At 41.0% G+C, this 24,584-nt stretch overlaps 1 protein-coding gene and 1 long non-coding RNA gene across 4 annotated transcripts in view; one reads left to right on the plus strand and one right to left on the minus strand.

Annotated features, from left to right (window-relative positions):
* The window catches only part of Elmod1 (ELMO domain containing 1), a 57,536-nt gene extending 45,624 nt beyond the window's left edge, over positions 1–11,912 (minus strand). The window contains exon 1 of one of the 3 annotated variants that reach the window (XM_076925239.1): positions 11,647–11,912. The gene's annotated coding sequence lies outside the window, so the exon portion shown is untranslated. The remainder of the gene's footprint in view (positions 1–11,646) is intronic. The other 2 variants (XM_076925238.1, XM_076925240.1) reach the window with 2 other exon arrangements.
* Positions 11,421–16,208, plus strand: LOC143439217 (uncharacterized). The gene is made up of 2 exons (XR_013107566.1): positions 11,421–11,522; positions 11,609–16,208. It is a non-coding gene; the product is annotated as an uncharacterized LOC143439217 (long non-coding RNA).
* Positions 16,209–24,584: the final 8,376 nt, after the last annotated feature.

Consider the following 24,584-nt stretch of genomic DNA (forward strand, 5'->3'; position numbering starts at 1 on the left):
CGGAGGGGCAAGATGGAGTGAAAAGGAGAAGAAAAATCCCAAGGCTGTGCACATTCGGAGCATGGATAATATACAATTTGGGGTTTAAGGTATTCACATAAGGACTGAAAACTAGCAATATGAAAAATTACCACTCCAGGGAATGAAGAAAGTCTTTGTAATGGAACAGTGACTGTTCACACATGGCACGGAGCATATTCACCAGAGGTGTCATGCTCACACGGAGCCATTCCCCTGAGGCCAAGCTCCAGAGCCTTTCTTTCCTCTTTTCTCGGCAACTAGCTTCAGAACTGCCCTGCTGACATGCATGAACATGACAACTCGGGAGGTTTTCCCTTCCTCGGACGTAAACACTCATCTGGGGCTTATTTTGAGATTTATAGCAGGCAGTCCACATTTGCAGTACAAGTCAAGGCCGCCCATAAATTTACTTATGACCACCTTCAACAGCATGTGCTCGTCTGCCTCCCAAGGCAGTGAAGCATTGGTGAGCACAGCTGACGAACTCTGTCTCTGACTTTTAAAAGACCCTGGAAGTCTACAAATAGAATGGAAATCTAAAAATAGAATAGTGCACTTGACACAAAATATTACCCATATTTTTCATTTTGAAAATTAAAATTCTAAAGAAAGATCACAACTGAAGACAGTGAATATGTGGACACAGTTTCTTACATTAAAAGTAAAATGTACTTTCTTGATAAACACAAATCTGGAGTGGAGAAGGACTGGAGGCCGTATGACCAAGTCTGACTATTATGATGCTTTAAGTGATGTGAAAGCATTATCCTGGTATAAATAAAACCCTCCTTTCATGTATTTATTTCCTTAGTTTTAGTTTTGTGTATGTGTGCATGTCTGTCATTGGTTATGTGCACATGAGTGCAGGTGGCTATGAGAGCCAGAGGTGTCTTCAACTGCTTGCTGTCTTTTTTTTTTTTTTTTTTTTTTTTTTTTTTTTTTTTTTTTTTTTTTAAGATAGAGTCTCTCACTGAACCCAGAACTCACCGATTTGGCAAAATCGACCCCAGGACTCTCTTGCCTCTCTTATATCTGCCTCCTCTGCTCTAGTGCTGCAGGCGCTGCACCTGGAGTTTTACATGGAGACCCAGACTCAGGTCCTCACACTTGTGTGGCAAGTGCTTTACAGAATGAGTCTTCTCCCCAGTTCCTTACTGAGCTTTTTATTCCGATTACCATTGACATCCTAGGTTCAGCTAAATACAGTTGGGGAAACCACCAGGACCAGAATGGTGGTGATCAACGCATGACACATTCGCAGCAACTTCCAAACTTTAAACATTAAATAGGAAAGAAAATCGTTGCCTCTTGGAAGAGATGAAACACAGTATTTATTGTTCTGACAATTATCCTTTCTTATACCAACCTCCCACTTTCAAACTGGAGCCATCTTTAAAATCACCACGTTCACAGATTCATGTCTCCATCTTCAGTTTGCTGTCAGGGTTCCTACCTTTTTCAACTTGTCCCCAGACTATTAGCTTATGTCCAACAAGGTGACTTCTTTCATGAACACTTTGAGAATGGATAAACATCTTCCCCAACTTGAGGCTCTCAGATTCCTAGTGGTTGGTGAATACCCCTCCATCAGCACGGGGTTAGCCCCATGTGGGGTTTACTATTGCAGAAACAGAAACTAGTGGGCTAAGATAGATCTTACCTATAATCCCAACACTCAAGAAGCTCAGGCAGGTAGATTGACTAGAGTTCAAAGCCAGCCTGGGCTACTGTCTCAAAAACTCAAATCCAAACAAAACAAACTCGTTCTCTCTCTTTTTTTTTGTTTTTGTTTGTGTTTGTGTTTTGTTTTGTTTTTTTGAGACAGAGTTTCTCTGTGTAGCCCTGGCTGTCCTGGAACTCACTCTGTAGACCAGGCTAGCCTCGAACTCAGAAATCCACCTGCCTCTGCTTCCCAAGTGCTGGGATTAAAGGCATGCGCCACCACTGCCCGGCCACTCGTTCTCTCTTATCTAAGCAGAAAATTCATTTGTTATAAAATAATTCCCAGATTTTCAGGTGGGCAAAGAAATCAGGTTTGGAAACTATATAAGCAAAAGGAAAGAGAGAGAGAGAGAGAGAGAGAGAGAGAGAGAGAGAGAGAGAGAGGAAGAAGAAGAAGAAGAAGAAGAAGAAGAAGAAGAAGAAGAAGAAGAAGAAGAAGAAGAAGAAGAAGAGGAGGAGGAGGAGGAGGAGGAGGAGGAGGAGGAGGAGGAGGAGGAGGAAGAGGAGGAGGAGGAGGAATAGAAGAGAAGAGAGGAGAGGAGAGGAGAGGAGAGGAGAGGAGAAGAGAAGAAAAGAGAAGGAAAGAAAAGAAACCCCTATGGCCACCAGCAGACTGGTACTGCTTCCACACTGTCTCACATTGGTAGAGTGGCTTTAATGGCTGCAACCCCTGGAATGGATGCCCAAAAAAGGTCTAAGGCTCAAGCATGTATGAAAAAGGAAACATTTGGCACTTTCAATTCCTGCTGTATAAATTGGGATCTGTTATGTAATACAGGAAAGTCCCATGGTGGTTAATTTCATGTGTCAACTTGACTGGGGCAAGGAGTTCCAGTTACATTATTTCTGGGTATGGCTCTGAATGTACTGTTTGTATAACATCAGTGCTTGAATTCCTACACTCAATAAAGCATATTTCTCTTCCCAGTGTGGGTCGATATTATCCAATCTGCTATGAATCTGAATGAAACAAAAAGGAGGAAGGAGGGTTTTGCTTCTCACATGGTAGGCTGAGACAGTGATGTCTTCTTGCCTTTGGATAGAATTACAACAGCTTCTCTGCTCTGGGTCTCTTGTTTGCAGACAACAGACTGTGAACTTTTCAGCTGCTACAATCCAAAGAGCCCATTTCTATTCTTATAATAAATCTACACACACACACACACAGAGAGAGAGAGAGAGAGAGAGAGAGAGAGAGAGAGAGAGAGAGAGAGAGAATACATGTTTATGTGTGTGCACAAATGTGCCTATCTCCTCTTGGTTCTGTTTCTCTGTATAGCAATGAATACAGTTCTCAGGATAAAATAGGATTTTGAAGCCCCTGTTTAAAAATGCCCATTCTATAGTATAAACAAATGTCCCTGAAAGCCAAATCATGATGCAGAGGGATGCCTGAGACTACACACCCACTGTCTTGCTCAATTAGATTTACAACTTAAGACACATGCCTAATTATATGGCTGCTGAAAAACATTCTTTAGAATGAACAATTTCAAATACGAGTTACATAAGTAAGGAATATTCTGGAAATACCCAGTGGTAGTCACAGAATAGATACACTTATTTAATTGTTGATTGATTTATGACTGTCAGTTGTCTAAGCAATAATTAAGTATAAAATAATAAAGTTATATATGAATTTTAAAATGAAGGACAGAGGTACAATAGCTATCTGTTGCATATAGTTTGTTAAGTTGAATTAGACATTGGCAAACTCATGTGCAAACACCTAGGAACTCAATTTGAAGCCTACAGTGGTGATGTTTAGTTCATCTGAGTCCAAGTCCTACTCAGGGAGTCATTCTTTCTTCTGACGAATCCTGAGCTGTCCTAAGTGAGTCACTATAGTGTGCTGTACATTTTCTTTCTGATCCTCTTTGATTTGAGCTTGGATCATTTATAAACCCAACCAAAAGTTCTTCTGTTAATATCCAGTGAATTTACATTGTTTCCATAATCCAACAGTGGCTGAACTGGTACTTCCACACTCTGGTCTTGGAATTGATTTTAAATTCTAAATTCCACATATTGTCAACATAGTTGGCCAGAATGAAACCACTTCTCAGATTTAAATTCTGTAGCTCACTCTCTGATTGTTCAAGAGACTAATTGACAAACTCTATCCCCTAAGGATTTGATATATATATATATATATATATATATATATATATATATATATATAAATCTATCATATACACTTCTAGATTAACTATCATTTAAAAGAATAGTAGAGGAAATATCTGGTACAGTCTAGAATGGCATCTAAGCTGTAACCTTCGGTCTTGTTAAATCTTGACTAGTATTTATTGGGTTCGCACATTGGACTATGCACACATTATACACAGAACAGATATGAAGGCTTCTGTGTTAGGTATTTTAATAAAGGGCTTTTAAATTATGGCATGTAATATACATCTCAATTAAAACAGTTCTAATGACTGCTTACTGTTTTAAGAGACCCTATGATTAAGTTTCACAACCAAAAGTAATTGCTTGCATTTTTTTTAAAGCTTTAAAATTTTAATGAATCTTCAGGCTAATAGAGACACTTTAAAATTAAAACCCAAGTGTCCCACTTTGGTTGCAGGATTTAAAGAAATCCATCTGGAACTGATCAGGAAACTTCTTTCCTGCTGGTGAGCTTTTGTAGTTCTAGAATGTGTTATGCAAGCCACTAGAAGAGAAAGACACTAGTCTTACCTAGCACTACAGCCTGCATAATACAAACCTGACCTGCCAGGCAAGCTAGGCTGCTGGCACAAGAGCACTGTTCTGGAGGTAACCAACTGTTTTCTAATTGGATGTTAGACATGCTCTCCAAGGGGCCATGTGTACCAGACCCTGTGAGCCTGTCTCTGAGATGGTGGTAGGCCACTGGAAGAACCCATCATGGCTGTTTTGCCAAGTGGTCGTGTTGCATTTTAAATATCTGTGTTACGCCCATATTAGTGCTGCTCCCAACCTTGGTCAGAGAAGCTTCTTTTTGTAATGGGCAGCAGTTAATACAGAGACTCAAAATTGGTGCAAGTGCTGAGAATAAATGGCTGTGGATGGCTAATCAGATATACACAACAACAGCTTCCCTCCCAAGACTCAGGAAACATCATGGAAGATAGAGCAGAAAGAATGTAGTCACTGGAGCATGGGAAGAGTGGTGTTGAATGCTGTCCAGACATGACATCATCATTGTACTCTTGAACTCACAGAAGCTCTTGACTACAGCAGACCAAGATAGTCAAAATTCCATAGGGATATGGGCAGGGCTCAAAAGGCATCATCTTTAGCCTAAGCTCTATTGGCAGTTAATGACCACCAGAGGAGAGTCATTTTTCTTTGGTGTATGTCTGCTGATAGGCTTGGCTGGTGATGGGCTGTCTATTCTCTTCCAGTGCATGGGCCCAGACCCATAGGCAGATAGATAGCACTAATTTGACTCAGTGAAGTATTTAAAAAGAAAACAAAGAAAGGAAGGGAGGAAGAAGAAAGAGAAAGAAAGGAACATAGAGAGCAAGAAATAGTGCGAATTTGGGAGAGGATGTGTTGGTAGGGTTTGGTGGGACCTGGAGGGGGAAGGAAAGGTGGATCATTAAAATTCATTGTATAATTAGATAAAATTCTCAAAGAATAAATAAAATATTATTTTAAAAAGTAGACATCAGAGTACAGTCACTGGGAAGCAGAGGCAGGAAGATCTCTGTGAGTTCATGGCCAGCCAGAGCTCCACAATAGAGAGATCCTGTCTCAAATAACACAACAAATAAAAACAGAACAAGAAAATAATGGGTCTACTACACTATACAATTTTTCAAAAATCTGTCTTTCAGATTATGAATAGAATAGCTCTCTGTTTTAAAAGAAAAGGGGTAATAAACGTGCTCACTGCAATGGCTGATTTACACTTCAAATATTTACAATGCCGACTGGTGGGTAAAAAAAATAAATAAAAGATGCAGTGAACAGAGTTCTTGTCTTTGATGACATCTGTTAGATGAATGCCCCAATTGAAACACCTGTGAGGCAAACAAATGATTGGCTTCATCATGAACAAAACCTTCAAAACACACGGCAGGAGCTGGAGGGTTGGTACGGTGATCTGGGGCACACACTATTGTTTCAGAGGACTATAGTTCTTAGACCCATGTCAACTGTCTGTAGCTCTAGTGCCAAGAGGTTTGATGTCCTCTTGACTTCTGACACTGGCACCCTCACACATACACAGACACAGATATTTGTAAAGAGTCAGTTTTCTCACCAACTAGTTTTACAAGGAAAACTAGGGAGGAGACTGGCTTAAATAAGCTCTATGTCAGGTGTTTTAATTAATAAGTTCAGCCTAATAATTAAAACGAAAACGTCACTGCAAGAGTATGTGAAGAACCCTGAATCTGCGTCATTAGCTTACTTATGACTGATCTTAAAAAGTATTCTTATTTCTTTAGTTTGGTGTGTGTGTGTGTGTGTGTGTGTGTGTGTGTGTGTGTGTATGGGTGTGTATGTGTACTTGAGTGTGCACAGTCATATATCATAGTGTCTGTGGAGATCAGAGGACAAACAGCTGGACTTGGTTCTCATCTTCCACTACGTGGAGCCCAGTGATCAAAGTCAGATCATCAGGCTTGACGTTGTGTCTTCTGTATGTTCCTTGATTACAAGAGACTAATTTTTGTTTTTTGTTTTTGGGGTATTTGTATTTGTCCTTCTGAGACTTTTTTTTTTTTTGAGATAGGGTTTCTGCCTGGCCAAAAAGTTATTATGTGTACCAGGCTGGTCTTAAACAAATAGAGATCTACCTGCCTCTGCTTCCTAAATGCTGGGACTAAAGGTGTGTGCACCGCCACCTCCAGCTGAGACTTATTTTTAAGAGGAACTTAATAAATTATAGTTAGGTAACAAGCAAACTGTTCCACCTCTAAAATGTAAAAATTAAGACAATCCGATATGTGTTATCATTTCAATGCCATGGAAAGCATCATATAGAGCATACCCACTTAATATAAGTTTTCTAATTTGTTTGAGAACAAAACTAGAACAGCAAAGGCCTCAAGTTTATTTTATAGATACAGACATCAGGGTTGGCATCATGTCATTATTTATAACGTTCATATCTTCTGTTTTACAGCAAAGATACTAGCATTAGTGTTATTTGCCTACAGTCAGCATGAGGGGGCTGGAAGGTTACTTGCTCATGGGACACAAAACATTCTGTACACAGAATGTTTGGATTCAGGATGTTTACTAAGAACTTGACAGAATGAGCATCTGGTATTACCTTAGGCTCTCTGGGTGTTAGTCACATCAGCTGTCTCTGGGGACCACTGTAGTAAGTCTTCTTGTAATAAGCTGTGTATGTCCACAGGAAACCATGTTGAAAATATGACCCAGGCTCTAATTGCCTTGAACTTTAATAATTTCAGTATGTCCCTTGGTCACTGTTTCTTCTCTCTCACTCAATCTCAGAATTATGGCAGGAAATTAAGGTAGAAAAATGTTTGACTTTCTGCAAAGAGGACTGGTGTAAATTCCTAGATTAGACCATTTTCTGTTCCATCTTATAGGATGGTCATTCATTCGATAATTCAATAAGACTATTTCATGATATGTTTCAGTGCAGGGTAATTTTTATGATTTTGAGAATTTATGTTACAATCTGAACTGGACCTGTAAATCCCAGTTATTCAAAACTGAAGCAGTGGGACCGCATGTTCAGGACCTTTGTTGACTACAGAGAAAGTTCAAGGCCACCCTGAGTACTTAGTGAAACTGTTTCAAAACAAAGAGAGATTTTTCATTTAGAGATGTAATACAGCTTAGTACTAAAGTGTTTACCTGGCATAAAACCCTAGGTGTCCTCCCCAGTACCATTTAAAAAAGAAAAAAAGTGAAAATTAGCCACACATTTGAGGCTCTTCTGAATGGAGACTACTAAATCACCAGGTTTCTTGATGGAAGGGTAATCTAAATTGGCATTTTGTTCCTGGGCATTGGAGTTTTGCCAGTTAGAATCATGAAGAAATGAGTGGCTGGTCTCTACACCAACCGCATGGGTGTAACCATCAACTTCCATCCAGTATTCCGTGCTGGTACTCAACCACACTATTCTCAGTGTCTTTGCAGGCACAGTTGTCTTTGTTGTGGCATTGTTTAGGAATTAATTTCCTTCGGAACACTAAGTAGGTACTCTCTGATACTACAAGCATATGGTCATTTTCACATGGTGCTATTTTTTGTAAAATATACTTCTCCATCACCGGCATCTGCTTCCGCAAAGATAATTCAACAGAAACAGAAAATGATAGCAATTTAATGTCTTTTCTCACTTAGAGCAACAGATTTTCCAAAACCCAAACATATGCTTATCTTATTTCAAGAAATTGTACCAAGAGAAATGGAGTATTGATTGGCATCTCATAGGATACATTTAAATATCTACATTTATGCAAAAGTAAAAACATAAAGGGGCAGTGCATTTCAATACTGTGGGGTGATCTTTTTGTTTGTTTGGTTTGGTTTGCTTTGGTTTAATCTGAAGAGACCAGGACGCCAGTGGAATAATGAAAGAGGACCCCATCATGTCAGTCAAAGGGCAGACCACCTGCTTTGTAATATACAGTGAGAGGAGCTGGAGAGATGGCTCAGTGGTTAAGAGCACTGGCTACTCTTCAAGAGGACCCAGGTTCAGATCCTGGCACCCACATGGTAGCTCACAATCAACTGTAATTTCAGTTCCAGAAGATCCATTGTCCTTTTATAGCCCCCAAAGGCACCAGGGACACACTTGGTATACAGACATACATGTACAGACATACATGTAGGCAAAACACTCACACACATTAAAATAATAAATTAAAAAGTTTTTTATTTTTTTAAAAAATTCAGTGGAATAGCTTTGCCCAAACTGCTGTTTGCCAGTCCCTACAAGTGTCTCATCTCAGTTCCTTCTTCTTTCCCATTAAGAACTATTTAAAAGTCTTTCTCGGGGGCGGGGAGGGGGAGAGGGAACCAGTGTAAGAGTCGGAAGATGGGGAGGGGTGTGTTGTGAAACACTGTATTCAGAACACCAGAGGGCCATTTTGTTTTTCTAACTGAGACGGGTGGGTAAAATCCTGTAACTTGTAGCTCCATCTGGCTCCCACGATACTCTCTTCACTTCTTTCTCTCATGTTATGGACTCATTCTCATATCTGAGGCCATCCCTGTCAACCCTGCTGCACAGCTGAAGATGCCATTCCTTGAGTGGAGGTGTCTAGCAGAATTCTGTGTCTTCCCCAGGCTCTTACATTACACACACACACACACACACACACACACACACACACACACCTCACACTTCTGGCAAAGCAACTCCTACATAAGTTGATGTAAATCCATCTCCAGAGTCTGTTTCTTCTTATCTTTGGGTTCTTTGCAACTCCTACAGAACCTAACAAGAAGTATTTGGCAAATACGTGCAGAGCAGAGAATTCCCACTTTCAGGCGCGAGTTACTCTCTATAGCTCAAGAGCTGAGCTTGCCCCAGATTGTCTGCAGAGCAGCATATGACTTCTGCTCCACTTTGTTCTTTTTCAACCCATAAGTGACCCAAAAAAAGGGAGGAAAGAAATGTTTTCATTATAGGGTTTCCAGAAAAAAAATAATGTCTGCTCAATCCAAACTAAATTTCAGAGAAACAGCTAATAATTTTAAAAGTATAATTCCAAGTATCATAGTGACATGTTTAAATTAAAACAGTATCTGCTGCTGATCTGAAATTTAAATTTAGTGAAGCAACCTGAATTTCTATTTGCTAAATCTAACAACCCTAAAAGTGAAACCAAAAACCAAAAACCAACCAAACAAAAAACACAAAACCTTGGAGGATGCAGGGTCTGCTTCCTTGACACACCTGGAAGTTTGTGTCTGAGCTCTGCAAGCTTCTCAATTAGCCAGATTTCTACATCTGTGAATGCAGCTGGGTTTCTTTCTGAGCAATTTGGTGACATGCTTTAGGAGATGTTGCCTGTTACATACTAGTTCCCTTATTTTGTTAATTTTATAGAATTCCTTTATAATACCACCTATCAACGATTTTTAGCACAGTAGCACAGACACTGATGCTGGCTTCAAAATCTCTTGAAAAACTAACGTTCATATATTCTTTTAGTTGAATCAGCAAGACACAATAGAGAAAATGAGCAAATTTCATTTCAGGGTTTTTCTCTTCATCAATTGAATACAGCAACACACACTGTTCTCCTACTGAGGGAAGCAGCCTGCCAGGCGGGGTGGAGCCCGTGATGTAACTGCAGTAGGTCTTTGTGGGAAGAACGTTTCCTAAATGTGAAACATATGTATGCAAACTGAAGCCCCTCAGCCTCCTCCTTGTATGTGCGAACTTGCAAGAGAGAATCATTGCCTCTCTCATTCTTCACAAGAAGGCTTGAGCTTTCGGTCAACAAAAGAATTCCTTATAGATGGGTCAAGATTATCTATCTGTCTCCCACACACCTGGGGTTGGGGGGAGCTGACTGTCTGTAAATGAGTACCGTCTTAGGATACTGACAACTATGCAGTGTGTCAGTTTACTGGTTAATTGTGATGGCACACTAGTTATATAGTTCAAAGTGTGAGTCTGCTACAATCCAGAAAGTTCCCTGAAATAAAACATTATTTTGCTGCTCTTAACAGAAATGTCTTACAGAGAAAGCATTCGTTTTTCCCCTATAAGACAGGTTAAGAAGAAATATCTCCTAAGGATGAGGAATAACAAGAATGTGTGCCTTTGGCAAAATTTCAACCAGATTGATCTCAAAAGGAAACTTCTAGGGAGAAAATGACTAAGACTGTTGTTACTCCGTGTTGTCATAAGACAACAAGGAATAATGACGTTTATCCCAATGTAGGCATGCTACCTGCTTTCCACCATATTGGCAATAGCAGTTAAGGATGGTTGTTAAGCGACCAACACAACATGCACACGCTGCTGAGATGCAGAACAAAGCCTGGATGGCTGCCTAAAATCGGTCTCTCCAAATGACAGCCCCAATTTATGAGACCAGTCTAAGGTTTGCAGGGATCTGCAATGTCTTTTTCTCTATTGATGTGGGGGAAAAGATGAAATTTGGAAAGCTCCAAGCAGTGGCCAGGGCTTCTATCTGTCTGTGCGGGGCAGAAAGGCTTACACACATATTCATTAAACTTGATCTGAAGCGAGCGAGTCTGTGAGGTCGTTTCTGAAATATTCATAAGGTCTGTTACCGGACTCGCCACTTAGAGGTTGAGCAGAAACACGAAGAGGGGGAGCAGCCAGTGCCCACACTTGGAAATAAAGCCACTAGGAAAAACAGCACACCTCGCTTCACTGTTTCTGTTTTAACAGCTCTCAGGGCTGTTTTCCGCCTGCCTGTTCAACTGCACCTGCCCGGGAGATGCTCCAAGAGTGGAGTTTCCCAGAGTGGGAGGAGGTGCGCTCGCCAGCTCAGCAGACCTGGCTCAGGGTGGAGGCTCAGAGACCTCCAGCCTACAGCTCTGCTACTGGCACCGCCCGAGGCCTGACCAGCAGGACAGAGGGCTCCCCGGAGGGCCAGGACCCTCCACTGGCCCCAACCAGGCCGCCCTTTGTCCCCGCTTGGGATCCTTCCCTAGGCACCAGCAGTAGTGGCGTTCAGTCGCTAGGCGACCCGCGCCCCCGGGGACGCAAACAGCTTCCAGCGCTGACCCGAAGCGCCACCGGTGTTAATTTCCCGGCTCAGGATGAGAAACAGGACTATAGTCTTGGGTGACTCCGGCGCTCCTGCACCCAGGTAGTGCGCACTTTCATCCACTTCCCTTCTGTCCCTATTTCTTTTGTACCCTACACAGGTCAGCCGACACCTCTCTTTTCTCCAAGGACATTCACCCTTGGCTCCTCTGGGGGTCACGACTCACCGGGGGCAGGGACAGCGGTGGGCTCAGCAGCTCTGGGATCGCGACAGTGTGGTCTCCATCTCAGCCTTCGCTTCTGCTACTCACTAGCGGCCGTGATCGCCGCGACTGATCCCCGCGCGGATGCTGGACAGAGGCTGCCGCGGCTGCCGCACTGGCTGCGGGCGCGGGAGGGGCGGGGGCGGGGCGGGAATCTGGGTCGCGTGGAGCCCTGCAAGCTGGGATGCACCCCGGGCAGCAGGCAGAGAGGAGGCGACCAAGAGCAGCTGAGGAGGGCGTGCAGAGGTTTCCCTGGGAGCAAGACGCGGGCGGCTACTGAGCATGCTCAGTCGCGGAACCCCGGGGCGCGGGCGCGGTGGGGAGGAGTGAGCGCAGTCCCCCCCCCACCCCCCCGCCAGAATGTGGGATGAAAGGGTTAAAACTGCGCACTTTCGCGCAGTGGCCTAGTTTAATTGTGCAGGAGTCAGAGTCGACCATCCCTAAAGAAGCCCAGGGCTGTGAACCCGGGGAGACCTGTCAGTGGGATACCTGAAGAATCTAAGACAGGGCACGTTCTCCAGTTCCTTCCTGGAGGACTGTCCAGAAGTCAAAGTTTGTTTTTAGTTCATCTCCAACCTCCTCCCAATCCGGATACCCAACCCTCACTTGCTTTTTTATGTGTTCTAACTCCCAGGCATCCCCTTCCTCCCCTGACTCTTGGACAGGTCAGGTCAAGTTGTCAAAGAGCCAGCTCTTTAATTAGTTGTAACTGAGAGCTCAGGTCGGTCTTCCTAGGTCCATACCTGTGTTTCATCCAGGGCTTCATAAACAATAGCTCATTACAAGTTTAAGTATAACGGGATGAATTATAGATATCCCTCTCTGCAGTTATCTGGGGTAACACTACCGCACAGTGGAATGCCTAACTCCTGAACACCCACCCCCATTCTCTCAGTCCTATTTTCAGTTATGTAGAACATCTTCATAAATAAGAGTTTCCGTTCAACACAGAGAAACTGACTTCTACAGAAGGCTTTGATTTTGCTCATGGGGTTCCGTTCTTTCTGGTTTACCTTACCCCTTCCATTCTACTTCATGATGACCTATGCACACTCTGTGATCAATGCTACCTTCTCTGGAAACGTGGCTCTAATACACGTTAATGCCTGGCTGTCTGAGATTGATCATCTCAGCACACTCTAGGTTACTGCTGTATAAGGAAGTAAGACAACGGAACCAACTGTTTTGTACAGGCACTGAACAATGTGCCGAGAAAACAGCTACAAACAAGACAGACAGGGTTTTCCTCCTCAGAGAATTTACAATCTGTTGAAAAGGACAGGCAGGCAGGCCAGCATGGTGGCAACACTTGGAAGGCAGAAGCAGGTGGATTTCCTGAATTTGAGGGCAGCCTGGTCTACAAAGCAAATCCAACAACAATCATAAAACCAGAAACAGGCAATAAACACCTAAAATAGAGATTATCATCAAGGACAAAGGTCAAGTTGTTTTTGACTCTGTGTTGCCTGTCAAATGAATCTACAGAGACTTGACTCATCTCTCTGAAACAATGGATGAAAGTATTAATAATGCCCCCAGGCTAACCAACGTGTATGGGTCCTTGCTAGTCTGTTGTTAAACCATTGATCTTTTTTTTCCCCCTTTCATTTGTTTCCATCAGCTAAAAGTGTTCTAATGTCAAATTATTTATAGAAAGAACCAGCCATCTCAAGTAATGAGTAAGAGGCATGTGTTGGGGAAGACAGAGCATCCAGTGTCCACATTATTATCTAATTTAAGGAACAGTATTTTTTAAATGGCCAAAGTCAACCTAGAGTCCCAGACCTCATGAGTATTTGTGGAAATAGTTATTCTCCAAGATATATCATTTGACTCTTCACACCTTCCTGCTGGATGACATACATATTTCACTCTGACCCTGTTGTTGTCCGAGCCTGAGAACCAGCCCTCCTGAAGTTTGTTTGTATATGAGTGTCCATGAGGATTAATGGCCAACCACTGTGACACTGTGTAATGTGGACACCTCCAGGGTAAGAGCTCACTCATCTTTTTATTAAATAACTTAGCAGATGACTAATAGGGAGGAGATCCTCGGTGAGTTTACCAACTACAGGAGTGCTGCTCCTCCAGACACAGTTCTTTTTAATGGGTCTCCCTACTAACTGCGGAATAAATTCCACCTCATGCAACTTAATTTGGCCCTTGCCTGGTTTCTGAATTTCCCATTAGCCACAAATATACATTTTTTTCTTCTGAGTTATGAGTTGCTTTTGGATTTATAGAGAAGAAGAAGGAGAAGAAGAAGAAGAAGAGGAGAAGGAGGAAGTAGTCAAGTGTGGTGATATACACTTTTACATCTAGCACCTGGGAGACCGAAGCAGGCAGATTTCTATGACTTTGTGGCCAGCCTGTTCTACATAGGGAGTTCCAGGCCAGACAGGGTTACATAGTTAGACCTCATCTCAGGAAAAACAAGCAAACAAACAAAACAAACAAACAAAATACTAAACATAAAAACCCAAACTTGATCAAAAGATTAACATGCAATCAAGAGCAAAGAGATTGAGACCATATGAATTATCTTTTTACAAATAATGTATAAAGAATCCACAGAAGAGGACTTTGTGCCCAGAGCCACAGCAGGAGAGCCGAAGAGGATGGGGCAGAATTAGAAGCTGTTGTTTTCTGTCATCTCCCCAGGCTCCGTGCTGAGCTCACCCTTAGTAACACAGAACTCAGGTCTTTCTGGGATAGTGACATACTCCTTGATGGCATCACTTATTGAACATTCTCTTTAGGAATTTATTTGACTAAGAATTTCCACACCCAAAGGTTTCTTTCTTTAGCAAGATTAGATTGAGCAACAAGCTAACAGGAGTGGCTCATCTAGATCATTTCGTGGGTGGGGTGGATGCTGAGGCCCATCTGTTTATTCTCAGTCTAGCCTGAGCTTTGAGCATTGTGATTTGGAGAAGTAGGAATTGGGAGAGAATTCCTGGATGAATTTTCTTAGTAAAAAGGAAATCCATGGAGTTAAAATGTTTGAGGTCTTGTGTAAGTTTGCTTAGTTGTGTAAAGTTGAGAAGTGAATAGAAATTCACCATGCTTTATAGAATGGATTTTTATAGACCAGTGGGGTTCTGGGCGCAAAGCTGAAGTGGCAGCTGAACTCAATGTAACTATTAGTATCTGTAAGTATCATCATCAATAGTCCTGGATCTTCAGTTGGTCAGGCTTGAAGGACTCATTGTCTTGACATTGACTTGGAGGAGAGACTCAAGACTCAACTGATATGGTCAATGTGGCAAAGAATGCCCCCTTTCTAATCCATTGGGAGGAACTCTTCACCCTAGAGAAAAGACAGATCTCATATCTGAGAAGAAAATAGTTATCTACTTGGGAGAAAAGAAAATAAGGAGTTATGGAAGAGAGTCAATAATCAGTAACCAATAATGCAAAATATCGTAACTGGTCTTTTTTCAGAATGGGTATCCAAATAATCTCAACAATTCTGCTATTTTTATGAGCAGTGTGGCCTTTCCCTCCCTGTTGTGTTTTCTGTCATAATAAACTTTGTTTGGAGGGAGATGACTGTGGTCCCACAATGTAGACATAGTGAAAAATTGAGTTAGTTTACTTGGGAGAATTCCAGCAGACATTCAGTTCAGAACAAAGACAAAGTATAAGCAAAAATCTCATGTAAAATTATATTAAAACAGATGACTTGGCCACATAAAATTACTGGCAGAGCGTACCTGAAGGAGGCTAACATATACACATCCCCTTACTGGGAGTGTATTCTAAACCATGTTATAATTTTTGGGGGTGGGAGTTCTTTCTAAATATTTTCAGAGGTAAGACTAATACATTTATAACATTTTGTACAGGTGCTGAGCAAAGACAGGATACCAAAGTAATTGATGATGCATAACATAGCATCCGACCTAAGGCGAAAGCCTTCTTTACTCTACAATAAAGGGAGGAAGCCTATGGGTTTATTTGTGTTGCTGTGAACAGAAGTGTTGTGTATTTCTCTGTTTGCTTCATACAAGGTATGAAGAGGCCCATCCCAGCCTGAGCCTGTGCAGCACAGGCTGCATTTGAACACAAAAGATTTCTTCTGCCTCCGCAGGATCAGTGTGAGCCACCGTGCTCAGCTTGTTTATTTTTGAGATGAAGTTTTCCTAGGCAGTTCAAGCTGGCCTCAAACTCTCCATCACCCTACCCCTGCCTTTCCAGTGCTGGGATCACATGCGAATCAGGAGCTTTTGAGTTTTAGAAACTGAAGATTTCTGATTCTTCTGAATATCTAGACAATTTCCTTTTATATGAGGCAACATTGAAGGTCAAATTTGTTATAGCTATTGGGGCTTTGAATTTTTTCTTACCAGCTTGTGGTAGAAAGATGTGAAACGGGGTACAGAATGTACTTTCTTTTTTACGGTAGTTGTTTAGGTGGAAAGAGAAGTTTGATTTTGGTTTTTGTTCAAAAATTTGTAAAGGTTTTTAAATATATTCATAAATTTAATAAAAATGCCACATCATATGAACTATAAAATATTATACTAAGAGCAGAAAGATACACTTTTTGTCTCTATAATTATCTTTAAATTTTAAATCTCACTTTATTTGTGACAATGATAATAGTGATGATGATGGTGTGTGTGTGTGTGTGTGTGTGTGTGTGTGTGTGCGTGCATGGGCGTGCATGAGCCATAGCTTCTATGTAGAAGTCAGAAGAAACCATGCTTCAGGGATCAAACTTCAAAGCAGATGCCTTTACCTGCTAAGCCATCATGCTGGACTTGAATATATATGTATATGTATTTGTATGTGTATGTATATATATTGATACATATATGATTTAATTTAGTTTATGTGTATGGGCATTTTGCCTGCATGTGCTATGCATATGCTAGGCACCTGCAGAGGTGGGAAAATGGTACCTCATCTGCTGGAGCTGAAATTCACAATTGCTGTGAGTTCAGCACTCTCTGCTGGGAAGCAAACCAGGGTCCTCTGAGAGAGAAGCAAGTGCTTTTAATCACTGAATAATCTCCAGCCCAGTCTTACTTATTTAAATAAGTCAAGGCAACATATTTATGTATATTTTTGGAACTATGGGTTGTAAGTGTACACTGAATAAGTAAGTATTAGATGGATGAGAGAGAGAGAGAGAGAGAGAGAGAGAGAGAGAGAGAGAGAGAGATGGGTGAGACGATAGGTGAGTGAATAAGATACTTGGACAGACTCTCATCTGTCTAGAACTTTCTGAGACTTTAAATTTTAGATTTTATTGTCTGCATTCCAGATGACATATCTCCATTTATTTATTTATTTACTTATTTATTATTTATTTATTTATTTATTTATAGCCAGAATCTTGCTGTAAAATGTTGGCTGGTCTATAACTCTCTATAGGCCTATGAGTATCTACCTGCTTTTGTCTCATAAGTACTAGGTTGGATCCCTAGAAACACACATACACACAATTTATACATGTGAAGTACATACATATCTATTTATATAATTTATACATCTGATGTACACACACACACTCACACACACACACACTATGGTATATATTGAGACATTTCTTTTTACTAACTTAATTCTGGAACCAAACAAGAGAAAATTACTTCAGCATTGCATTGCTAGTCAACATTCTGGGGTGCTGTATGTTTGCTTCTGCTGGGCACTGAGAACATGTAGATGAACAAATGGAGCATGACTTCAATCTAATAGAAAAGGACAAACAGAAACAGTTCAACTTCAAGCAAAAGACTAAGTAGTGGACTATAGATTAGACACTTTTCTGATGGGGATCTCTTGAAGGGAATGTTTACGACCTTTCGTACATACGGCATTTCCTACACACAATGGCAATACTCCACTCCAAAGCAGGTCAGCTCCAGCTCATACCTGTGCTGTATGTATGGCAGTGTCCTGTGCTGTACACAGTACACTTTTGTCGTCCCTTAAAAGTCAGTGGCTTTGCATCATGTTTAAGTGAACTAATTACAGCATCGAATAGCTTGGAGCAATGCGTTTCTGAAAGTCTGACCTTTCAGCTTGTAGAATCCCACATAAAAGCTGAGCTAAGAGTACCTCTTCTTTTCTTTTTTTCCTGCAGAAAGAGCATTTCTTCTGTGAAGTGTCTCTGAAGTATAGCGTTGGGAGCTTAGCATCGTTAACTTCTTTTTCTTCAATTCAACAAGCAGTTCTCAAGTGCCTGCTATAAATGATACTTGTTTCCAGGGAAGATTTCTATTCAGTTCCTGAAACAGTTGGAGTTTAGGAATATATATATATATATATATATATATATATATATATATATATATATATATATATATATGTGTGTGTGTGTGTGTGTGTGTGTGTGTGTGTGTGTGTGTGTGTGTGTGTATGTGTGTGTATCCCCCTTTTAATCTGATACTATTTAATTTGAAACTATGTCAGCCATGACTTCCTTAGAGCACATATAGAAAGGACAACAGATTGCAGAATCAGTAACACTTTATTTTTGTCTATGATCATGGTTATTATTTGTAGTGCTGGGATTGAGTCCAGGGCCTTGTACATACTAGGAACTGGTCTACCAGTAAGCTAAATTCCCAAGCAACAGTGTTTAGAGGCAGGAAAGAATCCAGTGAAGGTACAGAGAGCCTTGGAGGCTTTAAGCTACCAGCTGGGACCTAATATATGTTTGTGTTTGTTTTTTATAAACTCTATTCTTTTATGGACCTGAAAACACATGAGTTACATCTGAAGAGATGTGTCAGTGGTTAAGAACATATACTGTTCCTCTAGAGGATCTTAGTTCAGTTTCCATCCACATCAGGCAACTGACTATAACCTCAGCTCCCAAGGATTTGACACCTTCTTCTGCCCTCTGTGGGTACGTACCCACATACACACACATAAACAAATATAAAAAATGAATCTTAGAAAAAGAAAAGAAGATTAAAAACATGATTTATTTAAAGAGATAGAATTCAGTTATACTTTCATGATGTTTCACTTTTATCCCCCAATCAAAGATTTGAGGGACTCAAGTCTCTCTAATAAGGTAGACAACTATCCTAAAATTTAAAAGTTGTGAACAAGCACCCAAGAGAAAACTAGATATTGCAGCAGCAATGCCTCCATGCGTTCCACACCCTGGGGCGGTATCAGCCTACAGTCAAAGGAGTCAGTCCAGGAAAAAACTCAAAGGTTTGTGGTGCTGTTCTCATTCAAAGTGCAGGAAAATAACTAGGAAATCTGCTAGTCACTCGGTCCTCGTTGAGTGTCATCCATAGTCACATGGGATATTCAAACACGAGTCCAGAGCATTTTCTTCTATTGAATAGAGAAATCGAGAGGAACTGTCTATCAATACTATAGCTAGTTATGTCCATCAAAACTGTGGAGAGGGTATGTTCTGGTTGAAGCAGGCTTTTTTTTTTTTTTTTTTTTTTTGAATGGGTAGAAAGGAAACAGAAAAGTTCATCCAGAAGATCTGACTCAGAATTATCTGGATAAATGACTTCCAGATCAGCAGCCAGAACACTACCCGGTTCCTTCAAATCAGAATCCTTAGGGTATAGACCCAGGCCTACATATTGTGAAAACTTCCTAGGTGATTCTGGTGCATGTAGCTAATTAAGAAATACACAGGATAGAAGTCCAGTTTTCTAAAACTATTAACCAAGACTCATTTGCTTTATATCCTATTCAATACTGAAATGAAGTAAGAAGATGTCTATGTCGCTCCAGGTGGAACCCTCTAAGCAGGCCCTCTCCAGATTGGCCTCACTGGGCTAGTTCCTTTCTTTGCCCAAGTGAAGCCAGTTCAGAGTTAGCACAATGGTGACAGTATTTAATAGGTACATCATAGAAGCCATCATGTCAGCTGCCCCCAAATGCTTGCTATCCTGTACAATTAATGTATATAAGGCTATGGCAATTTATTGTAAGGCAATTTATTTGTAAGGGAACATGATGTAGCTGACAGAGATGGGGGAAGAGCCTACGAGTCTTAACAAGCCTTAAAGTGAAGCATTTTAAGAATTGCATCTAACATTTATAGTCTTACTTTATGGCAGGCCTTATTCAAAACATTATAGAGATATTATCTATTTCATCCTCATATCAGCCCTAAAGGTAAGTCGATTATTATTCCCATTTTACATCTAGATGAGGAACAAAGGCAGAGAGAAGTCAAGACTGTCAACCTAGTAATGATGGAAGAGGCCAGATTCCAGGTTGCTTGACGGGAAGCTTACACATGGGAACACACACACACACACACACACACACACACGTAAGTATATATAAATGCAAACACATTCACATGTTCCTATGACTGTGCACATACATAAGCCCAGCACATGTAAACATAGTTAAGGCACATATGACTACACATATTCATACACATATATGAACACAAACATGCACATATGAATGCACACATATACATGTATGAACTTATACAGGTACAATGTGTTCACACATATGCATGCACATATGAACACGCAAATGCACACACACACATGGGCATGCACCTATAAGATCACACTTGTGCCTTGTGGTGGTTTGAATAGGAATGGCTCTCATAGACGTACGTGTTTGAATGCTTAGCCCATAAAGAGTGTTTAGAAAGAGTATTAGGAAGTGTGGCCTTGTTGGAAGAAGTGTGTCACTGTGGCAGCGAGCTTTGAGATCTCATATGCTCAGGCCAGGCCTCTTGTGGCAGTCCTCTTAATCTGCCTGTGGTTCAAGATGTAGAACTTTCAGCTCCTTCTCCAGGGCCATCTTCTGCCAGGATTCTTTTCTCCATAATGATAATGGACTAAACCTCTGACACTGTAAGCCAGTCTCAGTGAAATGTTTTTCTTTGTAAGAGTTGCCATAGTCATGGTGTCTCTTCACAGCAATAAAACTCTAAGACATCTGAACATATAAACACACAGGTACATTTGTATATGAATACACACACATGTACATATGTACACACACATAAATGTAAACCTCTATACAAACAAATGAACACATAAGCACAGACATACACATGCATATATAAATACACAATGCACATATGAACACACACATGCACATGTTAACACATTCTCATGCATGTATGAACACAAATGCACATATACATATGTACATGCATATATAACATACATATGAGCATATGAAAACAAATATGCACATGAAAATATGAACATAGGAATAAATATATGATTAAAAATACATATATAAAATGTAACATGCACATATGACTGCATACATGCGCATATAAATGCACACATGCATACATGTATGCATAAATTGCCATATAAACACACACCTATATACATATGAACACAAAAAACTCTCATGCATATATGAACATATGCACATGCAGGTATGATACACATGCACATATGAATAGATATGGAATATGATCATACACACAATCACATATGAATACAGATATACACATGTACATATGAATATACATTTACACAAGCACATATGCATGCACACATACACATGTACATGTGTGTACATACCCATTCACGCCTGAAATATTTTTAGAAACTTAATGTGTGTGTGTGTGTGTGTGTGTGTGTGTGTGTTAAGAGATACAGAGACAGACAGACAAAAAGAGAATAAGACAGGCAGAGATAGATAGAGACTTCGGAGGCCAGAAAAATGTATTGCATCCAGTTGAGCTGAAGTTACAGATAGTAAAAAGAATCCACTAACCCAGTTGGTCCCTTGACCTTTCTATTCTGTAACATACATGCTACCCACCCCCAACTAAATAATCAGAAGTACCATATTTATGGTCCCCACTCCCAGACATATACAATAAAATTTAGAGAAATACTATTGGCTTTTTGACACAAGTCAGAAGACCCACAGTGAGGGCCAGGCTGAGAAGAGAGGCTATCAAGAGTGGATCATGTTCCATTTCTACAGAATTAAATCTGCATGGTTCCACTTCACAGTCCAATCCACACTGTGTCAAAGACTGTAGTACTGGCAGAAGTGTCTAGACAGACTGAGGGCATCTCCAAGCAGTGACAGAAATACAAGAAAGCGTTTGGTTTGGTTTGATTTTTGAGACAGGGTCTCAAAATAACTGGTCTGGAGCTCACTATGTAGAAGAGACTGGCCTTGGCCTCACTGACATCCCAGCATGTGCCTCCTGAATGCTGAAGTTAAAGGCATATACCACTGTACCCAGCATAGTAAGTGTTTCTTATATTGTATAGTAGACATCAACCAATAACCATCTAGAAGAAAAGGTGGTTGGAGTCTTACTTCATAATATACACAGGAGTAAACTTCAGAGGACCAAACATTTCCATGTGGAAAACTTAGGATGCAGAGTGCTTTTGAAAACATTCTGTTTTATGGGATTGGAGAAATGACTCCGGGGTTAAGAGCTTTAGCTGTGCTTCCAGAGGATGTGAGTGCTTCAGACCCTAAGCAGCATCTGACAGTGGTCTGTAACTGCAGTTCCAGAGGATTCGGTGCCCTCCCCTGGCCTCTGAGGGAACTGCAAGCACTCACACAGACCATGCACATAAAAGAAAATTAATATTTAAGAAGGAGACCATCATCTCTATTCTATCATCTGCTTAGCTGCACAGAGATTTTTTTTCCTTTTATGACATCCTATCTGTCTGTAAAGCCTTGATCAAGAACACTGGGCAGTTGGAGCCCTCAGCGGCAGATCTTTTCCCATGCCTGTTTTCTTCAATTTCAGTATCTCAGTTTTCACACCTATGTTTTTGATCCATTTAAAATTTGTTTTTTTGTGCCTGGTAATGGATAGGAATCCAATTTCATTCCTCTGCATGTGGACATCTAGTTTCCTCAACATTATTGTAGAAAACGTGGTCCTTTTTTTCAGTGTGTGTTGTAGATGGAATACTTACACATTTTTGTGCTGGGGTCTTGGGTACGGCTCCACCAGTCTCTAGATCTATTTTGAGCTAGCAACACATTGTTTTAATGATTAAGGCTCTGACCAATAATTTGAAGTTTGGAGTGGTATTGGGATTGCTTTGACTAACTGAGGTATTTTGTGATTCCGTAAAAGTTTTAGGTTAATTTTTCTTTCTTCTTTTCTATTTTGTAAAGAATGAGGTGAGGCTTTTGATTTGCACTGGACTGGATCTAATTACCCCTTCAGATAGACTCATCATTTTGAAGCTATTAATCCTACCGATCCAAGAGCAGGGTCTGCCTTTGTCTCCTGTTCCCCACCCCCTCGAATTTAAAGTTTTCCTTGTCTTTCACCTTCTGGGCTGGGCCAGGGTTATTCCTAAAATATTTAAATTTCTTTCAGGTTATTGCAAAAAGCAGTGTACTCACCATCTCCTCTCTGTTTTTTATTGGTGCCGTCAGGCTATGTGTATGCAAGCTGACTCTGTATTTCGGCATCTTTCCGACATGGTGTTTCATTTCTAGACGTTCCCTGGCAGAATATTGAGGATCTCTTACAGAGAGTATCATGTCATCCACAGATGGGGAAGTTTGATTTTCTTCCTTTCCTAGTTGCATCCTTTGACTTCCCTTTTCCTGTCTTAGTGCTCCCTCTAGTGCTATGAGCACAGACTTGAAAAGGAATGGGGATAGCAGACAACCCTGTCTTAGTCCTGATTTCAGTGAGATTGCTTCAAGCTATTCTCCTTCTAGGTTGATGTTGGGTTTAGGTTTCTCATCTACAGCCTTTAATGTGTAGGGAAAGGTCCCTAAGGGCCCTCTAGTCCTTTTCTCTCTGGGACACATAGGATTCCATGCAAGTTTTTCCCCTGTATTTATGGAGATAATCAGATTGTTTTTTGTCTTTTAGACCATTTATGTGGTTCACTGCATTTAGTGACTTGAGTGTAGTGAACCATCTCTGGGATAAAGACAACTCAGTCATGGTGGATAGTCTTTTTGATGGATATCTGTATTTGGTTTCCAAGTGAAGTTTTTTTTTCCTCTATGATCATCAGGACACTCTGTCTCTCTGTCTCCCTGTCTCTGTCCCTTCCTCCTTCTCTCCTCTCCTCTCCTCTCCTCTCCTCTCCTCTCCTCTCCTCTCCTCTCCTCTCCTCTCCTCTCCTCTCCTCTCCTCTCCTCTCCTCTCCCTCCCTTCCTTCCTTCCTTCCATTGCTGTGTCTCTACCTGGTTTGTAATTGCCCAAAACTGGTTAACAAAAGCTTTATAGAAGGAGTTTGAAAGCTCTCCCCCCATTTCTGTATTTTTATTTCTTTCTTGACCTGCTGCTCACTATGCAGCAATGAATGAGTTGTTTAATCTCCAGTTGTAGGGGACCTGATGTCCACTTAAGTCCTGTGAGGGCACCAGGCACTCACGTGGTACTCAGACATAAGTGCAGGCAAAACAACTATCTTCATAAAATTAAAAATAAAAAAAGGAGTGAACAACTAAACCTCATGATTATTCTCAATTTATTGTTAGTATAATTATCATTATTTCTTTTAAAAAAGCATTTTGTTGATTCTTCATGAATTTCACATCATGCACCCCAATCCCACTCATCTCCCCATCCCTCCATATCCAGTCTCTGCCCTTGCAACCTCCACCCACAAAGAAAACAAAAGAAATTTATTAATTAAAAGAAATCATCTTGTTGAAGAAGCTGTGGTGTTTACAGTGTGCCCCACACTGTACCCTTTTGCCCAAACAGCTTCACTTGCAAATGTCCGTCACAGTGAGTCACTGGTCTGGTTCGAGGCCTCTGGCTTCTGCTACAGCTATCAATACTGGATCCTCACTGGGACTCCTCTTGGATATCCAAGTGACACAAGCGTTGTTGCTCTGTGTCGCGGAGTTCCTGCAGCTTTGGATTTGTAGGACTGGCCCCTTCACGCTCTCTAACAGTTCATGTTGGGGTGGGCCAACTCAAAGGCCTGGATTTGTGCTGAGTAAGTTGGTCAGCCTGC

This window comes from Arvicanthis niloticus, chromosome 26, assembly GCF_011762505.2.
Source record: "Arvicanthis niloticus isolate mArvNil1 chromosome 26, mArvNil1.pat.X, whole genome shotgun sequence".
In the NCBI taxonomy this organism is placed as follows: Eukaryota; Metazoa; Chordata; class Mammalia; order Rodentia; family Muridae; genus Arvicanthis; species Arvicanthis niloticus.